Below are 21,328 nucleotides of genomic sequence, written 5' to 3' on the forward strand. Positions count from 1 at the left end.
TGTAATGAAGACACGCTATGAAAGAGAAAGGCAGAGGACGGGACCAAAGTCAACAGCAGCCTCGGCTTAGTGTCACTGACATAACAAACACTCCACATGCTCTTTTACATGTGCTGTTTTGGGATATACACAGTTTGTAGCAAAGCATACAGGTGATGAGTCATACTGTACTAATAGGCCCAAAAAATAAATGGATTACCCCTAGCACCGCCAAATTTCAAAGTAATCGGACAAATGAGAGTATACAGAGCACTCTTCACAGAGGAAATAGAAGAAGAGGACAGGAAGGCTGTGAGTGTGTGCATGTGTGTATGTGTGTGTGTGTTTGCCTGTTTTTTAAAGGCTTGTTAAAAAGGCTGACCGCTCTGCCTGAGCTCTAAAGCCACTCAGACAAGCGGTGTTTTAGTGTAAACACACACAGTGGTTTTCCCCTTACATGGCCATGTGCTGCCAAACCGTGTTTGTGTGTATCTTTGTGTGCTGAAGATGGGTGATTATGGTCATTATTAACTTGCACAGTGTTTGTGTGCAGCAGTGAGCTCATTTTCTAGAACAGGCTTGTTTATACAGTGCCAGGTATTTTATGTCATGGACACTGTGCCACTCTACAGGGCATATCTTTCATCTCAGACACACACCGCTGTAAGCACTCAGTGGATTTGCTTTATTTGCACCCAAAATATCCATTTAGCAGGAGAAGGAAAGATTAAGAAGAATTCCGAAGCTGCCGAGAAGCTATCCTGTCATCTTTGTGGGGCAGTATCTTCTGGCTCTCACACAAACCCCCCTGTGCTAGTGGTCAAATAATTTTCAAATTGGTGACTTCAAAAAACTTTATCCGGGATTCTTTTTGATTGCTCTGACACTTTCCCGTTAGTTCATTAGCTCTATCTGTGGCCATATATGGCAAATAAATGAAGTTTGAGTGTTTTTATAGCCTTAAGATGGTTCGGTCTCCTATCAGGGGGTAATGTGTCTTTATGATAGTGACTATTATAACTTTGGGCAGTGAGGCAGGGACACAGGGGAGTGTGAGGGGTTGGGGTGGGGGTGTTGGTGGGGTGTTGGGTCCTTGTAATGAAGCTCGATTCATCTCCTCCTCCTTCTCACACACACACATGCGTATGCACACAGCCAAATTGGCCAACTCTAAAGGCTCTAAGGGCACCGAACACTGTGATTATGACCGGCTGGCCATGAAAAATTAACAGGTTTATCTCCTTCCTTCTTCTCCCTCTATCTCCTCCTCTCCCTCCTCTGTGTCTCTCTGCCCCTCTCTTTATGGTAGTTACTCTTTGTACGTCCCCCCATCCCCCTGTTCTGTCCATCTCCACTCGTCCCTACCTCCAGCCCGGCTATACTTTTCCAATTTTCTTTCAGTGTCTTCCGCTGAGCCCAGGGGAGGACTGGGGGAGAATGGAGCTGTGATTAAGTTGATACATTCGAGATAATAAAAGCAGAATGGCTATCATTCTCTCCTCTCTCTCGTACGCAAGAGCGCCTCAGCCCCTCCACTCCACCCCGAACGCCCCTTTTTTCTTCTCTGCTGTGGGCAGTTTGGACACTGATAGACGAACCATATGAAAGGACAATGGATGGGAGACAGTGCAAGGATGAGAATCGGCGAGATACGTACACGACAGTTTCCTTCTCTTCTTTTTGCTTGATATCGTGCATTACTGCAGCACCGTTCCACTTGGAACATTTTAGTGGCAGATATGCTCAAGTTTCACTATCACTTAAAGCTTCAGTCCGTCCTCTTGCCTTTTTTACTCTCTGCCCTGAGTGTCTGTTCTGCTTGACCCATTTCACATCTGTATGTCCGTATTCACTCAACATCCTGTATTTGTGTGTTTTTCAGCACTTCTCACAGTGTTGCACAGCAGACAATAAGTTCAAATACGCTCTGAGCAACCAAAAAACATGCAAATTTAGACATGAAAACGTCACAATTGTTTTGTTAAATTTTGAGATCACAGTTATTCGTCACAATTATTCATTTGGTTTCGGGACAAACATTTGTATTGGATGTTTATATATCAATAAATAGGACACTGCTTTCATGTTATGTTGCATTCCTACTAATGTACAAATCTTTGCATGAAAGTAAAACTTCATCGCATTTTAATTCACTGCGGGCTCACTTTTCACAGAACTATAAAGTCCTGCACCACTATGGAAACAACTTAACCGGGTCTAGAATCAGAGCGAATTCAAAAGTGTTTTCTGCAGTATAACAAAGTTGCCGACAAAATAATTTTAAAAATGAGAGTTGAATTTCTTTCATTACTTGTTTTACAAAACGTAACAAAAAGAAAGAAAGAAATGAACATGAACAACTTTTTCCAAATGTCCCCATGTTTCCAACACTAGTGTAAAAATGGTGACTACATATTATAGATATTTTACTATTTAAATCGTTCATTTGATTACATACTTTACATACTTCCCGTCTGTTTTGTGTAAACACAGCCCGCGGTTCAGCTGAGTTCATCCAAAAATATAAATATTTGTCACATGACTGTTGGTCACAGCTGATTCACTGATGACTTTACAGTTGCAGTGATGGAAGCAAAGTCTTTGGCTTTTTTTTTTAACAGAATCTGAGTAGTGGACAGTTTATTTAAGGCAAATTTAAAATGAGACATGTAGAATAAAGCTCATGTCAGATTAATATTCCTGACAGAACACCATATCACAGATGAGTAGCTCAAACACAATCAGAGTGTTAAAAAAACCAATGATTGACTCAGTTTTTACAGTCTTTGGCTCTGGTAAGAGCGGTAATTTCAGCAATTCTGTGAAGACGGCATGTCTTTGAAACCGGCTGATAGTTTTGAGGCTCACAGACTTAAAATACATTTCTTCTTCATCTGAAATCAGTGCCGGTCTTAGAGGCATCGTATCAATAAAACTATACCTAAAATGATTAATTTGCTGAACAGGTCCTTATTGTGGACATTACAATTTAGTGATGTTACCTAAACACCTCTTGTGCAGACGATGGTACATGATAGCTGGATGGCTGCACACAGAGAAGCCTCTAGTCTCCCACTTAGCCACTGCAGTGCACACAACTCAGACACGAGTGTAACTAAAATTGACTTTGAAAATATTAAAATAAGGTATTCTAACATAAGACCGAGGTTCAGATCAAGTTTCATAGAATTTTCTATGAACGGACCGTGCATTTTAAACATCAATGCCAAAACCGATCGTGTATATTTAATTGTGGGAAGTCAAAGTTGTGATTACGATAGACATTTCATTATTTGTGTTGTCCTGATTATGGTGACAACAATACTGACACTAAAACAATACATTTTTAATACCTTGCTTTGATTATTATAAACATGTTTTTCTCCAAAGTCCACTGTGATTTATTTGTCTAGGTACAGCATAAAACTGATATGAGAATAAGCAAAGATCAGTACAAATCTGAGGAAATCGTGCTGCCTTATAATGCTTATCCAGTTTGAGACATATAGACATTTATAGGAAAAAGAAGAATTGACCTCAGGTACCCAATCCTAAGTTTAAAAAAAAACAGATTTGATGAACACGAATGCTGTTTAAGTTGTGTTTTTACATGAGATATACAAAAATATGGCACCAACAAAAAGTATGAGGGCCTCTTGAATTTTACCCAGAGTATGTGGAAAACTTTTAAATACCTACTAAATCTCCTTGTATCCCATCAACACACTGTACACAAGCAAGAGTTTCTATATTTTTGTGCTTGCAGGTGACACATCCCTACCACCAAATGCACGCGCTACAGATCTATCATTACAATGCAAAGTAAAACTGGTCATAAGTCAGTGAGTGACCTTGTCCTTTATAGTGGTTTCACACAGAAGCCATAGTAATCTTTATTTTTATGTTAACCTTCATTTCACTGTCACTGAGTCTTAATATTAATGTACTCGTCTTACTGTCCGCAAGAGGAAGATCCCCTAAATATTGAGACGCTTAGACTTTAATGGCACATGAACTGGCCTTGACGCCGTCCCAAAACACATACACATATGCACACACACACAAAAGGGTCCAGTAAAAACAGTCCAAGGGGAAACGGACAGTCGAGTGCTCTTCTGCCAACGGAACACTTTGTTCCTCCAGAACGTAAACATACTGATTTATCTCAACAGCTCTCTTCAAACATAGCCGCCTCTCTTCCTCTCCTCCTCTTCTCCTCTCCTCTGCAACCTCTCTTTCTCTCCAGCTCAATGCCCTGCTGCACCCTGCTGCCCTCTCTCACCAGGAACTTGTGATGTCTGTGTTAATGCTCACAAACACCGGCAGCCCAGACCTCACCCCGTTCGCTTTCTCTCTACCTTACATCTGTACTGTTCTGCTGATGAAAAAAGAAAAAGGAAAAAAAAGAGCTCTACCTCTCAAACACTCAAACCCGCAGCGCCACAGCAGACCCTGCACGAGGTGGACAGACGCTGAGAGCCGCTTCTGGAATAAAACGGCAAATCAAGCCCTCCAAACTAAGGGTGACCAGCCTCTTTACCTTGCATGCACTCATGCTACCCTTTCTTTTTCATGCCCCCCTACCCCCCTGTCGTTCCCTTTCACAGTTTGGCTAAATACGCGCCACCTTCTTCCTCTGTTTCCCTTTTCTGTTTCTCCTTTCTCTCGGGATGGAAGTTTGATGGCTTACACTGATTCCAACATCACAGTCAGACTGACAGTTGACATTCTCCCTTCTTTAAAAACCTGTCCTGCTCCTTTATTTCCTTCGCTCTGCTCAGATTGCCAGACTATTGTCAAAGGTATAGCATCGGGTGGGGGGAGGGAGGGGAGGGACGGGAGGGAGAGATAGCAGATTTCATAGTCCTCTGATTGTGTGATTTCAGAGGCTCGGGTGAGTAGAAGTAAGGTGCAGCTTAAGTGAAAGCAAAAAAAGTGTATGGTAAGAGACAAAAAGTAAGTGAGAGCAGAGGCAGATAATAGGTCGGTGCTAGACTGGGACACTCTGCTGTGATTGGTCATTTAAAATGTTCAGCAACTGGTGATGCTAAAGAGAAAACCATAAATGATGAACTGTAGTTGCATTTCCACAATGTGCTTTTGTGTGATCTTTGAAGGATTGCATCAGAAAGAAATTTAAAGAAATTGCAAAATTTGAAAAATGTTCTAATAATGTTGTACTTAAAGTGTTTTTTTGACTTTTCAAAAAAATACTTAATGTGGATAAAAAGGTGATGAAAACATTTTTCTTGGAATAAGTTCTAATATAGTGAGCATTTAACTCTAACTCACCAATCAGCTGTTTCTGCTTCTTTGGTTGTCCTCGCCTCTGGACAGCAAGAAATATGGCCGACATCAGCTGACATGGAAGATAATTTGCCACTTTCTCGAACTCAAATCAATTCCTAGCAAATTCCATTTTTCTTTCCCAGATTTCATTTGTTTTATTCTTCTTACAGTGTTTTTGAATGGCCAGCAAAGAACTGGTTTTGTTTCCAACTTTTTCTGATCCTTTTATTACAGCCATTCCTAACGTAGTCGATATCGCAAGTACATTTTTCTGCTCCAAGGCAATTAATGGTAACAAGTCCAATTTGCACAACCATTTAGTTAGAATTTTTTTACAACATTTCAAAAGTTTGCTTTAAATTTGCTAGACAATTATATTGAAAAACAGCTACTAACTATCTTATCTTATTGGCCTTGGCAGGACTGGTTGCGTAGTTGACGGTTCAATCTGCAATCTTAAAGAAAGTAATTCAGCTTTTGTTTTTTTCTCTAATTTTGTTAGATAGCTCGCTAGCAAGTCAGCAAAGTACACTAAGAAACAATAATGGTTACGATAAGACGGTACTGTTTGGGTTAGTAGAACATTAACTTAGCAGTTTTAGTTTTAAATGTGTGGATGCAGTTTGCTGTTGACTGTTCTTTTCCCCAGCAAATGACAACAAAAAGTGCTCTGAGAGGAAACGCTACCATCTCACATAACAGGTTTCATAATCTCTGTCAGTCACATACACTGGAGCGTAAGCAGTTCCTTAACAACCAATCACAGCAGAGCGTCCCTCCTGCTGATGTAATCTAACAGTCTAAAAGTCATCACCTGCTCTCATTCATTTGTTCATTGAGTAAAAAAACAATGATGCTCAACGTCACTAAAATAAGACAGCAGCATGATCAGAAAAGCTGATTAACAGGAATGCAGGAGATCCACAGAGAGTCTCCAGTGACAGTTTAGAGGTGTTAACTCATTATGAGATTCGTCCTTTTCCACCACCTGCTGTTAGTTCTGTGTACGTTGTTTACATCTCCCATGACTTCCTCTGCTCTTTTTTGTCCCGCACCTCTCACTCGGAACCGTTTCCACAACAAAAGACATGAATGTTGTAATTGAGTTTGTCCATGTGGAAAAACAATACAAGACAGAAAAATACTTAATGCCTGGTATTTTGTATACATGTCAGATCGCATGAGTGTAAGTTTAAATTGGGACCGTTTGTGCATTGTGTGTGAAAAATAGGGCTGAAGCGCTGAGAGTCGAGGGGAAACCAAAAAAAAGGGAGATTCAGAGATGAAGTGGTGCAGTGCTTAGCTGCTCTACACATGGACAGGGAAAGCTTCAGTTTTATCTTCAGTAGGTGTTACGGAGAATATATGTGTGGCTGTATTAGCACCTAAAGCCTATCTTTGATGATATTACTCTAATAAATTGTGAGCTGTGGGAGAAAGAAGTTGGACATTTTCAAGTTAGACCTAAGTACAGTTTTGAGATACTTGTACTTGAATACGGAAAATTACATATTATTTCACAATATTTTAGACTATAGTATTGTACAAATTCATGTATTTGATAACTACATAACTAGATGTTTTACAGAGCAAAATTCGGCAATACAAACAAAGGATTATCTAAAAAATATTATGCATTTTTTCAGGTTAAAACATCAAACAAGTAAGAAAATTTGTTGACACGTCCCTAATATGAATATTATTTCATCATAAGTATAAGCTCTGAGTAGTTCTTCCACTTGTCTAACAATATCATTAAAATGAGCTTTATTAATGTCAACTGTCATTGATAAAGATGTAATCCTGATATGTAACAGATTTTATTCTTGTCGAGGCCATGTGTGGAAAGTCATCCTACATACAAAAAGTACCTTATTATAAGCTTCTAATCTAGTTCAAAGATATTAAAAGAAATATTTGTCATTCATCAGAAATATTACAAATGACTGCAACCAATATTACATAATCAGGACACAAAAAGAACAGCTAATATTGTCAAATAGGCGACACCAGGGGTTGGAATCTACTTATAATGTGACCTAAATAGGATTAATCTTGAGGGGAAAAAGAGATCTGTCCTCCGCACTTCTTTTGTTTGATCATTTGCTTGCATATAAACTTTATCCCGAATGGTCACAGTGTGGTGAAATATTTAAGGCAGACTAATGCGATACACAAATGTTATTTTTGCTAAATAAAAACAAGCACTGTGGAGGTTGAAGGTTCAAGGCAAAGGCGGCCAAAAAAACCTCCCTTTTTCTGTCTCCTTTTTTTTTCCTGAAGAAGTGTCTCCCCTCTCAAGCCCTCACCCCCGCTTCTTCCCCCCCTGCCACTCGTCCGTCTGTGTGATGCGTTTAAGCCAATCCCATAATAAAGGATGCGCCCATACATATTCATGATAGAAATCTAGTAATTAGTAAACCCCCCCATGCACACACATACACACACACACACACACACACACGTATGCACACACACACACAGGCCTCATGCATATGTATGTCCTTGGCAAACAAAGGCAGTGGCAGCGTGGGGCATTCTCTATTAACACACACGTCCACGTGTGATGGCACAGATAGCAGCCCTGCCACTCACTCACACACGCACATCTGCAAATACATCTATGCGAGTGAACGCAGACGCACACACACATACATATGGACGTGCACACACACACGTCTATAGATGGCATGGTTGAGATGGGAGGGGTTTCCCTCTCTCATCAATAGAGAACCTATAATTTCCTGCAGGTTGGAAAAAAAAGCTTTAAAAACATGCTCAGATCAGCACTGACTCCCAACTTCTACCTCATTCACTGTCTGACACACACACATGAACGCACACTGACAACCCTGCATCACTATTGCATCATTATGAAACAAAAGACAGTGAGGCATGTTTAAGAATCCAAACCCTGGTGGGATGCTGCCTCCTCAACTCCCATCTCTGCAACACACACGCACGCACGCACGCACGCACGCACGCACGCACGCACACGCACACACACACACACACACACACACACACACACACACACAATATAACTCTCTCCCTGAATGTTATCTCTCACCGAACAAAAAAACAGCTGAATGCAAGTGAGAATTGGAACAATCAATGCAAAATGATTGCATCATGTGAAGTGCGTCTGTTGCTTTGAATCTAAAAGGTTGGTGGGTTTAGCTTTTGTGGAACAGAGGGTTTTATGCCATCTGACATCCTGAGCCTTTCAGCAGATAAGTTTTGTTCCAGTTTTGCTGAATTAGATGATACAAAGATGAATGAGACGGGTGAAGTGAGGAATGAGTTATAGGTGACAACAAACTCGGGCAGAGGGCGGATTTGACAAACTGAGACAGAAAGAGTGGTGAGGTGAGGAGTTCGGTCATACTTTGTGCTGCATTTCATCTTAAAAGATCTTTTTGTTAGACTCCCTTATTCTCCTTTCCCAAGGCAGCTGTTTGACTTCTTGTTGTACTCGATCCTGTCAATGGCCCTGCGCTTCCATACTCACCTGTCATGGTCAAGTAAGACCAAGAAATTAACAGATTGTACAATAAACCAGCAAATGTTTGTAAACAGCATGAAATAGTGAAAATATATAGCAAAAAATAGTGAAAATAAGGTTTCCCAATTAGAAATTTAGTCTGAATTGTATACTGGAAAATCAATACAGACAAGATTTTAAAATTTGACATAATAACTTAGAACACAAATTCATTTAAAGCTCACTGTTGGTTAACCAGATCTAATTAGGCACGTTGTTTAGAGTGGAGCAGCATTCATGGGTGCAGCTGAAGTAAATAAATAAAACAAATATACCCAGGAAGCCGGGTTCAGTTTGACTAAAGAGAGGCCACTAGGCAAAAACAATGCCAAACTTATTCCATCATTGTTGTAGAAAGAAGATGGCAGCAGGGAGCGGAAAAAGAAAAGGAAAGTAGGTCAGAAGGACTGCAGTGCTGCACACAAGAGACAAATGGATTATTTCTTCACTTTGCGAAGGAAAAAAGCCAGGACATTGATGAATGAATTACAGTAAATTAATTAAAACATCTGGCACGGACTCTCCTCTAAATTTAAAATGTGACTGGTTTTTTTTTTCTCTCCTTAGGAGTACAAAGACGTTTCAGGCGGCGCTTTTTAACTATGTGGAACGCTGCGCGGCATACGTGCAGTAAATGTAGAGCTGGAAAACTGAAAATAAAAACTCAAACTGATTTCACCAAAGGCTGTCTGTCACTCATAATGCTTCTTTTATTCACAGTGAAAAATCTGTAGTTAACTCTGCCAACTTTCACAATTTTCATTTCCTTACTCTGAAGGTCATGAAATCTGCTCTCCTCAGGAGGGACAAGATTATAAACCATAAAAGGCAAATTTGGGGGGTTGTGGGGTTTCGCCAGGGCACAGACAATAGAACTATCTGTGCTCAGGTAGCCACAGTCCAGTGAAACTATTTGAACAGCACCACCAGCTGAGAGTGCTCTCTGTCCTTATTATCACATTCTCAAATGTACACACACACACACATACAGCCGTTCACACACAGCGCAACAGCCTAACGCTTTCTGAACAGGCTCATCTGAAGTTGTAATGGGTCAGGTATAAAGGGCTTTTTTGTGTGCGTGTCAATCAGAGAAGTATGAAAGCCTATGAGCATGCAGAGAAAATGAGAGGTTTGCCACAAAGAAACATTCAGTCGCCTAAAATAATACCGCTCAACAGCCATTCAGAGACTCTCTCACTTTAGCATATGAATCATAGTGAATAATCAGGTTTCTACCAGGGGAAAGGCCTTTAAATTAGATGGCAGCAGTATTGAGAGGTGCAAAACAGAATAAATGAGTAGCGATAAAGATCTGATGTTCAGGTATTTGCCAGGTTTCTATTATGTCCCATGAGGTTTATAAAATGTTGACGCACCTGCCTCTACTGGTGCCAAGTCATCCATCTCAAACAGGTTTAGAATAGAGTCTTGTGCGTCGGACATATTTCTTTTCAAAGGGTTTAAGGGGTCACAAAGCCTTTTTCCTCACACCGGACATACAAAGACAAACTCTCCTGCTGAGATAAGTTTTTCGTGAGTGAGGTAAATAACACCGGAAGAAGACAGAGCAGGAGAGAGAAAGAGATGTGAGAGAGGAGGAAGAGGAGGAGGAGGAGGAGGAGGAGGAGGAGCAGGAAATGAACTAAACTCTGGTAAACTGCACCTGCAGGGATCTCCTCCTGTGTATAATGAGAGTGTTTAATGAGTGCACACTGCTTAACGCCACCGTGTGTGAGTGTGTGTGTGTGTGTGTGTGTGTGCGAGTGAATGCGTGCATGCATGCGACTGAGTGTGATAATTGAATAGAGACCCAGTCTTCATTCCAGCCCCCAGCGCCCACACAGGGAAAATAACTCATGAATACGTTTTGTGTCTGTTGCATATTTCTGTTGTTCAAGTTGCTCTCTGTGGCTCCTGGTGATGGCTGTATAGAGTGCTCATTGACAAACTGGGGGAATAATATTGCAGTTAAGTGGTCTAATAAAAATAGGAAATATGAATAATTAAAACATATTACTTAATCTAAATGCAGGTGGAGCATAGCTCTGCGGCACGGCGGCCTAAATAAGTCAAACGAGCTGCGTGAAAATAAGCCTGTACGTTGTGGGAGTTCGTCTTGTAGGCGTGACTTTGTGCGCCCGTGTGCGTGAAACAGACAATGCAAAACAGGAAAATAGCAGACAATGAACAAATATAATTAAAAGTGTGACAATGTAATGAGATGTTTATTGCATGGAAGAGACCAGGACATAAAAAAAGAGGATATGAGAGATGGATAAACGGTGGAAGGGAGAAAGAGAGAAAGAGGGGGAGCAACGAGGTGGCAGAAGAGACGAGCAATTTATCAAACTCCTTTGCTAGGGGAGACTAATTAATTTGTTTGTGTGATTGCTTTTCCACACGGTGCACATAGACACACGTGTGCGCTAACGTGCACATAAATGTGCACTCAGCGCTGTCACCTTACCTTACAGACCTCCCAGCATAAACACCCACAAAACCTAAATCGCTCCTTTTCTCTACATCTTTCTCTGCCTTTTTCATAATATCTGGTTCTCCTTCACTATTGTACTCTTGCCTTTTGTACTGTCTTCCTTTTGTTAACACCTGTGTTGATGTGCCTAATTAAGCTTTTGAATGATCTCGCTGCCTCTTCCTATCCCCTCCTATACCTCAGACGTTTGTTGAGTAAACTGCATTGAGGCAATTTTTACGACGGCTCACGACAAAAGTCGAGCCAATCAGAAACCTTGAACCCTTCCCTTGCATAATATCTGCTAACTAAAAAAAAAAAAAAAGCACAAGGACGGTGATTCCTTTGTTTGGTTCACAGCTATAATGCGAATTTTAACACTTTAAATAATTAATTCACTGACTGAACAAGTAAGTACACAGAAATCAGATGGCAGATAACACTGACAATCAGTGGCATCACCAGTATTTACAAGGTCAAAACCATTCAAAAATATATAATATAATATAATATAATATAATATAATATAATATAATATAATATAATAAAATATAATATAATATAATATAATATAATGCATTTACACGCCTTACTATTATAAATGTCAATGAAAAGTAGGGTGAAACAGGTGAAATTGTATGTAAGGGGATATCATATCATCCTAGATAAGTACCAAAACCTTTATATAACAGCAATAATTAGTACTTAGGAATAATCTTTGTGCATATCTACATACAATACACATTATCCAGTAGACATACCTGAGCTGCTTGGAAAGTGGAGGAAATCTCCAGTCATCTGACTATTTATTTTTTCTGCCAATGAAAATAGTTTTCAGAACCCAAAAAAGGACATAACTTATCATTAGATTTGCTGTTGTTTTTCATTTTACTTATGTTTGAAATTTTTTAATTCTAGCTTTTTATTACCGACTCTCCTACTTCTTGTATCAGGTACTTACACTTAATAAAAACGCACCTTCATACGTTTTAGGTATCTGCTTTTTGCTTCAGGCAGTCGGGGCAGCTATAATTGGCACAAACATTCACAGGACTGGACTGCATGTAAAAGGACATCACCTCCGGGTCTGAGAAGTGAAGGCTAAGTGCCGTTCAGCCGCATTCTTTCTAACAGCCAAATAAGGGCGCCACCTCTGGTGGAAAAACTGATCAGATTGTATAGAAGCCTGTGAAACAATAACTCAGCTTCTCCTTTAATTGTTACCTCAGTAAACATTTTCCTAATGACTTTAACACATTTTAAAATATAACATGGTGTTCCTTTTTTAATTTGTAGTCTCTTTTAGAATAAAACAAAAAATATAATAAATAGGCTGCTGCTACCTTGTAATTGACAGGTTGCGACAATATTATTGTGTGTTACTTTGAGTTTTCCGTGTAGTCAAACCAATTCCAACTGAGTATCAGCACACTTGGCTGTGTTCCATCTTCACCAAACGTAAGTCAGCTCTGTCCAAACACAAGTTGCCAGATATGACTTGGCTTTGGATGCACAGTTTTCAAAAGCCTGGCAATTTATGTTTGAGAAATATTTAGCCATAGTCATTCCACCTATAAACAATAGGTAAGAAGCTCATTTTGGGTGGGATAGAGACATATAGACCAGTTTTGGTAGAATACTTTAGGTTCTATACTTTGAAATATCCCTTGTAAAGCACTTTCCATGTCAAGTTTATGTTAATGTATAGTTGTAATTCTTATTGTTGTCTGTTCTGAATTTCAACTGTAAAATATATCGCTTATTTTTAAAATCTATTTTACTCTTTGAATAATTCATTCAAATTGGCTGAATTTAGCAGTTAAAACTTAATTCACACAATCAGTCTATAAGCTTAAAGCCTAATCATTCAGAAACTGTGGTTTTGGATCCACCACTCAATTTGTGCAACCAGCTTTAAGAGACCAAGGTGGCAACGACCATTTACAAACCAATGGAAGATGTGACTATCGCTAAATTAATCTTTTATATGCAGTCTATGGAAGTGGCCTGTAATACATCATGACGGAGGATTCAGGAGCTTCGACTGTGAGTGTACCAAAATAATGGCAAATAGTTACTCCATCAAGGAACGCGGCAGAGTTATGTGACAATCGACATACGTTTGTCTATTAATCTCTCTGTCTGTCTGTGTGCAATATTACTCAAAAATGGAATAACGGGTTTGTATGAAATTTTCAGAGAAGGGCTGAAATGACACAAGGACCAAGTGATTAGATTTTGGCAGTGATGCAGCTTATAGTCTGGATCCACGGATTTGTTGTAGATTTCTCTATCATTGCGAGATAGCAGCACAGCGTCACTGTAACTATGACAACAAGTGAACGCAACGCTAGCTTACTGCTGACGATCACATGATTGCGATCCTACTACAAATCCACCGCTGCAGTCTTATCAGGACTTATCAATCGGAAATTATACAACAACTGAGCAGCATTGTTCTACAAGCATGAAGGAACTACAGCAATGGAAGATTTAGTTGTTTATTATAAGGTAAGGTTTTAGAGCTGTGATGCCTTATACTTAACAATAAACCTGTTTTAAAATAACAGTGGCACAACAAACTAATATGATATATTTATATCATTTTAGACCATTAATATTTTTGTGCGGATACTACTTTGCTGGAAATTTCAACATTTCTCATTAAAAATAGCTGAACCGTTCATCTTAGGCTGATGCTAAGCTAACTGATGAAATAGCTTGCTCACCGTGATGCTGCTGTTGCAGTGAAGTAACATCCTTTCCGTATATTATGAATCCATTGACAGCTTAGTGGGCAGGATCACTCAGCAGGATGTGTATGTGTTCAGTCCTGGTCCAGTGAGGTTGCAAGCAGCCAAAACATCCTGGTTCAAACCTGTCTGAAGGCACACATACACAGCAAATTTAACAGAAAAACTTTTGGAGGAGGCATGAAGAAGGAATGTTGGAACATGTGTATGGATTCTGAAGAAATTGGACTTAGCCTGCTGTATAGTGAAGCGCAGGTGTTACTAATAATATTAAAGATACCTGTTCTGTTCAGAGGATGGAATTCATTCAGCCGTCATTAATGTTATTATTATCATCTGCGTTTTCCCTACTGTGACACATCAGAGTGCCATAAAGGCCTGCAGTGCAAAGGGGACGAATGCCATATGCTAAGTATGCTTGTATTAGTCGGTATTTCTGTGTAGAACCACAGACTAATGTTATTTTAACATTTTGTAGATTCAGTTTGTTTCTTTATTGTGGGGTAAAGCAGTTATTTCGTGGATCGCCATCGCAGTATGATTTTAAAATGTAATACTTGACCATTGCTGCCAATGGTTTTACCCATACTTTCTACAATAAAGATAGATAGATAGCGTTATTCATCCTCAAGGAAAATTACAGAAAAAAAAGCACTATAAAAACTGGAAAAGAACACCAAAGAGCTGGGGCTTTGTTCAGTTCACTCAGTGACTTCTGTTGCACACGTTCTGTCAAACCACCAAAAGAAACCTAATGACATTGTGTATGCTACAAGAAAAAAAGAACCTTTAAAGACCTATGGTTACTCGGACACTGTGGCTACACTGAACGCATAACGTATGAAGAATGTTGGTAGATCAGATGTGCAGCGGAATGTATCTTTTTAATGGTTACACACCTGCAGTGCACGTGCGGTGTTGGGATGTAGCAAAAAAAAAATGTTGAGGTTTCTTTTTGAGATTGTTGTGTCTTTGTCTTCTGGACCCAGCACAGCGCTGTGAAACTTCAATGAGTTTGTGTATAATGGGTGAGATGGCAGACAATAGTAGAGTCTGTGAGGGATAAAGGTACAAAGCAACTATCAGCTGGCAAATAAATACAGATGGGATGATCAAGACGATCAATCCCTGTTTGATACAAACCTTCTTTTCTTGTGGTTTAAAAAATACGGACACTTGACTGCTTTCTAAAAAGGCTGTGCATACATTGTGAAAAAATACATAAATAAAACAGTGGTCTATTTTTATGTTTGCAGTGCAGATCTCTGCGGTGTAAATGTACCACTTACATGCTGCTCACATGCCTGGTGTAATGGAAGTATAGTGATACAGCATTAACAGTCCACAGATGTTATACGTTCATTGTAGCCAGAGAGTTATAGTTACATCATGCAAGACAACCTATGTTCAAGTTGCAAAAACTGGAGCATTGCCCTGCTTTGGTTCTAAATAAATCATTAGAGTGCATTTAAATCTCAGTATGTCTCAGGACTGCAGAAGGTGTCCGCTAAAAGATGAACATGAGATCTACGAGTCTGAGCAAGACAGCGAGATCAACCAGTATGAGTCAGCCGGGTCAAGGTTTGAATAGAGACTATGTAGGTCACTGAACACCTACCAAACCACAACCACCCACCAAGCACAGAGGCACAAACAACCATAACACACACAATAACCAGAAGCCCACCACCTCCGCACCCCCTTAATCCTTTGCAGGTGACTGCTGTGCCTGCTGGCAAGAGAGGAAGAGCCATAGGAGGGAAGCTTATTTGAAACAGGAGAGGGTGAGAAAGCGTTTTGAGGAAAACTAAAAATGGGTACATATATTTCAGTTTCGTAGTTTCTACCAATAGTCAACATGTCAAAAACGTGTTTTCAACTCTCACAATATAGCAAAAGACATTTATTGAAAGGCTGTTCTTATTTTCCGTTCCCTGCTATGAACTGTTTGATTTGTGGAGCAGGGTGTTTGATTTCTCAGTACTGCTGGTGTGATTGCGTTTATAATGATACGGGTGATGCCATGTAACTTGGTAATACAATGTACTGGGAATTGTTTATGATGTATTGTGTTTATATATTTTGTAGAAACAACTACTGGGAATTAGAGTTTTGTGCTGTCTCACAAATTTAGTTACAGTGGAAACAACTTGACTTTGAGCACAATAATGACAATTAGCATTTCAGGTTCAATGTCATGTTTGATGTAAAAATACTGCCCATGTATGTGTGGCAGATGTGCCAAATAGACTTGTATGGTCTGTCTTTGTGTTCATGTGTGTTGTGGCTGTGGCCACTCCTTTCTGTGTGACCTGCAGCTGGCGCACCTGCTCATCATTACCTTGCCCGATCCTGTAGTATATCGATTCTGTCTTTTTCTCAATCATCACAAGATCGTTCTGTCACCCACAGTGGCATCTAGACCACTTCAAATCAACTACCTAGATTGCTTTGGCTCTCCGAGATCTTCTTCTGTAAGAACCATCTGTTTCCCTGTACCTTACAACTCTTCTCCATGTGCCAGCCAGCTTGTTTTGTTAAACAGCCATCTATCTGCCAGCCATTCTCATCTTTATCCATGCTCCTTCTTTGTACTGCTTACAGTTCTCCTTCACCACCAAGAACCTGCCTCCCTACTCGCTGTCCTCAGCCATTCCAAGTGCCTCTCTCCTCCAGTTCAGCCACTGGTTCACCCTCTCCCTGTCTGCAAAGCCCTGCTTTACCTGTCTGCAAAGCTCTGCTTCTTCTCAGTTCACTTCCTTTCCATTGCTCATCTCCAAAGATTTTAGTTTTTGCAACAAACCCTTTAAACCTTCCCCTAAGCCAGTGTGTTGCACAAAGATCCATTTGTTGCTGCATTACAACACAAACACTGCAAAAATAAAATAGGAACTCTTCGTCAATGATTTTGGAAGACCATTTCATCATGGAAACATTTTGACGCTGTTGTGAACATCGATCAGAGACAAAAGATGGCTTTAGCCTCCGTATCCGAAAAGTGACAGCAACAAGTAAGTGCCTTGAATCTGCATTCTTTCTAATATTTAGCAGGGGACAACTTAGAAGTCAAACAAAACAGCTACCATTAGTACAAAAGAAAACAGATGCGATCTAGCTTCATTATTGTCATCCTATCCTTCTACTAACCACTGTTGTACTCCCTGTGTTGTTGTTTTTTCACGTTATACTACCTATGCAACTTCGTACTTTTTAACCAGCAGTCAAGCAGCTTTCCATTGCAAGAACTTAGAGCAGGTGAGGCCAAGAGGTGGTGCAAACCTTCACAGGAACGACCCATAGATTGTTAGGGAAATGCCTCTGAGTCTGTAAAGTGAAGCCAAGAGAACTCTCTTATAACTGCATTCTTTCTAACAGTCACCAGAGGGTGACACTTCTGGCTGCCAAAACTAGGATGTATAGAAGACTATAAGAAAATTAACCTATTTCTTCCTTGATCTGCTACATCAGGAAACATTTTTCTAGTGAGTTTATGGTCTCAATCACCAGTTCTAAAAATGTTAAAATACAGCATAGTGTTCATTTTGTAAATTACGGTCTCATTTAGAGGAAAACTGATGATAAAGCTTTGCATGTTTTAGGATGGGGATCCTTGTGATATGATCCCAGGGACAAGTTGATGTTGTATAACTGTACATCGTAACCTCAAGTTCTCCATCAGATCCTCTCTCGTCATCGCATCCTCACTCATTTCAAAAAGAGCCAGATGGCAACGGCCAAATTCGAGACTTCAAATCAGTCATCCACAGACCACTTTGTGGCATCACAATAACTATATCAATCTTTTATGTACAGTCTATGCTTGTGACAGCAGATAAAAGCATTCGAAATCCTCCTGTTTTGAAGGAGCATCACAATTTTGCCTGTGAAAAGTTCTGTTCTGCATTTTAACTGAATGGACAAGAACGGTAGAGACAGATATTTTGAGTTTACCAGTTTATCTGATCAATACTGAGAACAAGTGTTTTTATCAACAGGTAAGCAGATTTTGCTATCTAAGGATTCTATATTGTTGACTGGTTATAGGTGAATAGTGTAATTAATGGCTTGTAGAAGTCATTTATGTTCTCTGCTGGCAGTTTGTTGTGTTGCATTGTAAGTAAGTTAGCTTTGTCTTTATAGAAGAAGCAGCAAAAATATCACTTTGTGTAGTTCTTGTTCAGTTCTATATATCAGGCATGGTCAGTCTGAAAGGTACTGTTATGGGCCAGGTTTTGTTCTTGGTTTTCCCCAAACCAACTGATTGACTGAAAACTGTGTGTTAGCACACTTTTGGCAAGCCTGGGCAACACTGACAAAAAAAGAGATGAAGAGGAAAGACACAAACATGCACAGATGCTTGCACCTGTCTAGATAACCCAAATGGATTGAACTTCTTTGGCCTCTGGTCACAGTTTAATTAAACTACACATCATTTGTTCCAACACAGTTATTCCAACAAATAAAAGAGGGTTCTGTAGTTATTTGCCTCTCTATATGCATGGTGCTGAAGTTTCTTCTCATTTCCTCTTGCTCCAGTGTTATTAGGATTTTCCTGTAGAGCAGAGCAGTGTGTCTTCCACTGCTGGGTTGGAACTGCAAGGTCACACTGGAAAGCTAAAGCCTCCAGCCTCCACTCCACTTTAGATGGACCACTTTTTATCCTGACCTTCAGGATGCTCAGCGAGGGATAGGTCACAGCTCACAGAGGTCTGAGAACTAGTCAATTTAAAACAAGTCACTGTATGTATGTGCATTTACGATGCCAAAAACACAGTGCCAAGACGTTGGTGCCCATCAGATGTGGAGTGTAGTTTAATGAAAGCAGAGGCTTTATCTCCAATCATACAAACATACACCCACACAACTCGCTATCTTTTAACTGGTCAGACAAGCATAAAGGCGTCTGGATCACTTGGCTCACAGCCACAAACAAACTGAGCGTTAACACACACATTCAGCATCACACACCTCTGGCCACTGGTGCCTCAGTGAACCAGCGGGACAATAATTGAAAGTTGGCTCGCTTCAGAGAGCATGACACAAAACCAAGAGGGGAACCAAGAGCATTTTCGCACTGTTTGTATGCAGGAGTTGGTAACTACTTGGGATAGGTCAGAGGGGGTGTCTAGCCCTGCCCAGTGGCCAGGCTCAGGGGTGGGGTAAAGGCAGAGAGGGGGCAGGGAGAGGGTTAAGTCCTGGCTGCCATGGCTAATGCTTCAATCTTCTTGCCCCCCTCACTACAACAACACGGGATCAACAAAGACAGGATCAACAAAGCTCCAGCCAAAATCCTCCGACGCACTGACACAGAAAATTCCCAGTCCTCCCTGGGCCGCACAGGGAACAGCAAACACACACTTACACACAGACACACACACACACACACACACACACACACACACACACACACACACACACTCGCATATCTCCGACTGCTTAGGGAACAACAAACAAAGGCTGTAAATACAGCTGCAGACGGCTGGGCAGATAACAACCAATCCCAATCCCCAACTTGTTCCGTGGCTCAGTGGCTACTGACTGCCCTCTGCAGCTCGCTGCTCTGGCCATGCCTTCTACACAGCACAAACACCTGCTGCTTAATGCTTCAACTCATTCAACTACTGGATCCCTTGTCAAACTGCAAAGCTCTTCTCATGGTTGTGTAAAACTTTTCTCCATTTTGTAGTTTATCCTTTTTTTTGTGATGTCTCTAATGTGCGTCTCACAGCCTTGCATCCGGTTTGTGATGATGTCATAATGACTAAGTGTTTTCTTGAAATGCAGGCAGACGCACACCTCATCACAAAGAGAGTAGAAAAAGACCATATGGGCCTGTGTTTCAGCAGAGTAGACAGAGCCGGACATTGCTGTGTTTGTGCATGCGTCTGGATGGAAAGATGGAGAGATACGCTCTGTGCAGAGGAAGACTTAGAGAGAAAGAGCGAGGCAGAGAGTGATAGAGAGAAGAAGGAGGAGGTGGGAGGTTCGGCTGCCCTGCTTTCAGAGGGGTGTTTGATGTAATCCAGGAAGTTAGTTCAGTAACTCCATCCCTCCGTCCCTCCGTCTTAGTGAAGGACAGGAGAAGGAGGGATGAAGGAGGCCCTTGTCTGGAGAGCCAGGGGTTTTCCACATCTGTCCTCCGCATTGTAGCCAGCCTCTCTAAACAGCCCAGGAGTCTGTTATGGCTGGGGGAGGCACACACACACACACACACACACACACACACACACACACACACACACACACACACACACACACACACACACACACACACACACACACACACACACACACACACACACACACACACACACACACACACACACACACACACACACAGCAGCTACGTCTGAGTGAGCCCTGTGGAACGCTTTAACACTGATTGCAGTTAAGCGTTAAATCATCCATACTACAGTTACCAGTGAGAGAAAGCACATCAGGACACAATTCGTAGCTGGGCGATGTCTGTGTTTGGTGCACGTCTGTAGGTGTGTGTGTGTGTGTTTATGAAACACCAGTCACGCAACACTGCACTGACTGCTGAAGGGATCCTTGTTTTTCTTTTTCCCCTTTTTTTCCTCTGGAATTCTCTCTAACACGCGCTCTTCTCTTTTTTCCTTCAGGATATTTTAGAGGTTGCCCTCACAGCCCGCTCCACAAAGTATCACCAACAACCCACTGCTAACCCACTACTTACCCACCCTGCCACTGAGCTGTAACATGGCAACACCTTTGATCATTTCAATGAGTAGAAGGCAAATACGCAAGTTACTAATATATCCTGCAGCACAATTCATGAACAACACTGTGGACTTTACAGTCAGGCCTGAGTCCATTGAAAGTGGATTCATTCATATCTGCACATTTGTGCCCCTTGTGGTAACAAAGAACAATTACTATGAAATCAGTGCACTGAGTAGAAATGAAATTAAGGTGAGGTCAAGACATCTCAATTTTAGTAAAATTCTCACAATTCAGACTGTCATTTAAGAAAATAGTGGTCAATTTTCAGCCAGAGAGAGAATGTAATTAGAATATAATGTAATTATGCCTTAATGAGATAAAAACAGCAACTTTAAAATTTCAACACAAAGTTACACATTACAAGTTACAAGTAAGTCTTATTTTAGGCTGTCATAACCAAAGCTTATTAAATGATACCTTGTGCAGTACATGGCTCTATTTCTTGCCTAGAATTTGTTCTGTGTCAGTTTCTTAGCAAAGCAGTCATTCAACATTATTTCTTTCATTCTCTCTATTTCAACCATTTTGTGCCCATCTCAACGG

General features: G+C 40.6%; 1 long non-coding RNA gene across 1 annotated transcript in view; it reads right to left on the reverse strand.

Moving 5' to 3' along the window:
* LOC129348940 (uncharacterized) overlaps positions 1–21,328 on the reverse strand; it is a 138,146-nt gene that overhangs the window by 57,729 nt on the left and 59,089 nt on the right. Inside the window, exon 2 of the long non-coding RNA XR_008601707.1 lies at positions 14,018–14,170. This is a non-coding gene — a long non-coding RNA (uncharacterized LOC129348940). The remainder of the gene's footprint in view (positions 1–14,017; positions 14,171–21,328) is intronic.

The sequence above is a fragment of the Amphiprion ocellaris genome, chromosome 5 (assembly GCF_022539595.1).
Source record: "Amphiprion ocellaris isolate individual 3 ecotype Okinawa chromosome 5, ASM2253959v1, whole genome shotgun sequence".
In the NCBI taxonomy this organism is placed as follows: domain Eukaryota; kingdom Metazoa; phylum Chordata; class Actinopteri; family Pomacentridae; genus Amphiprion; species Amphiprion ocellaris.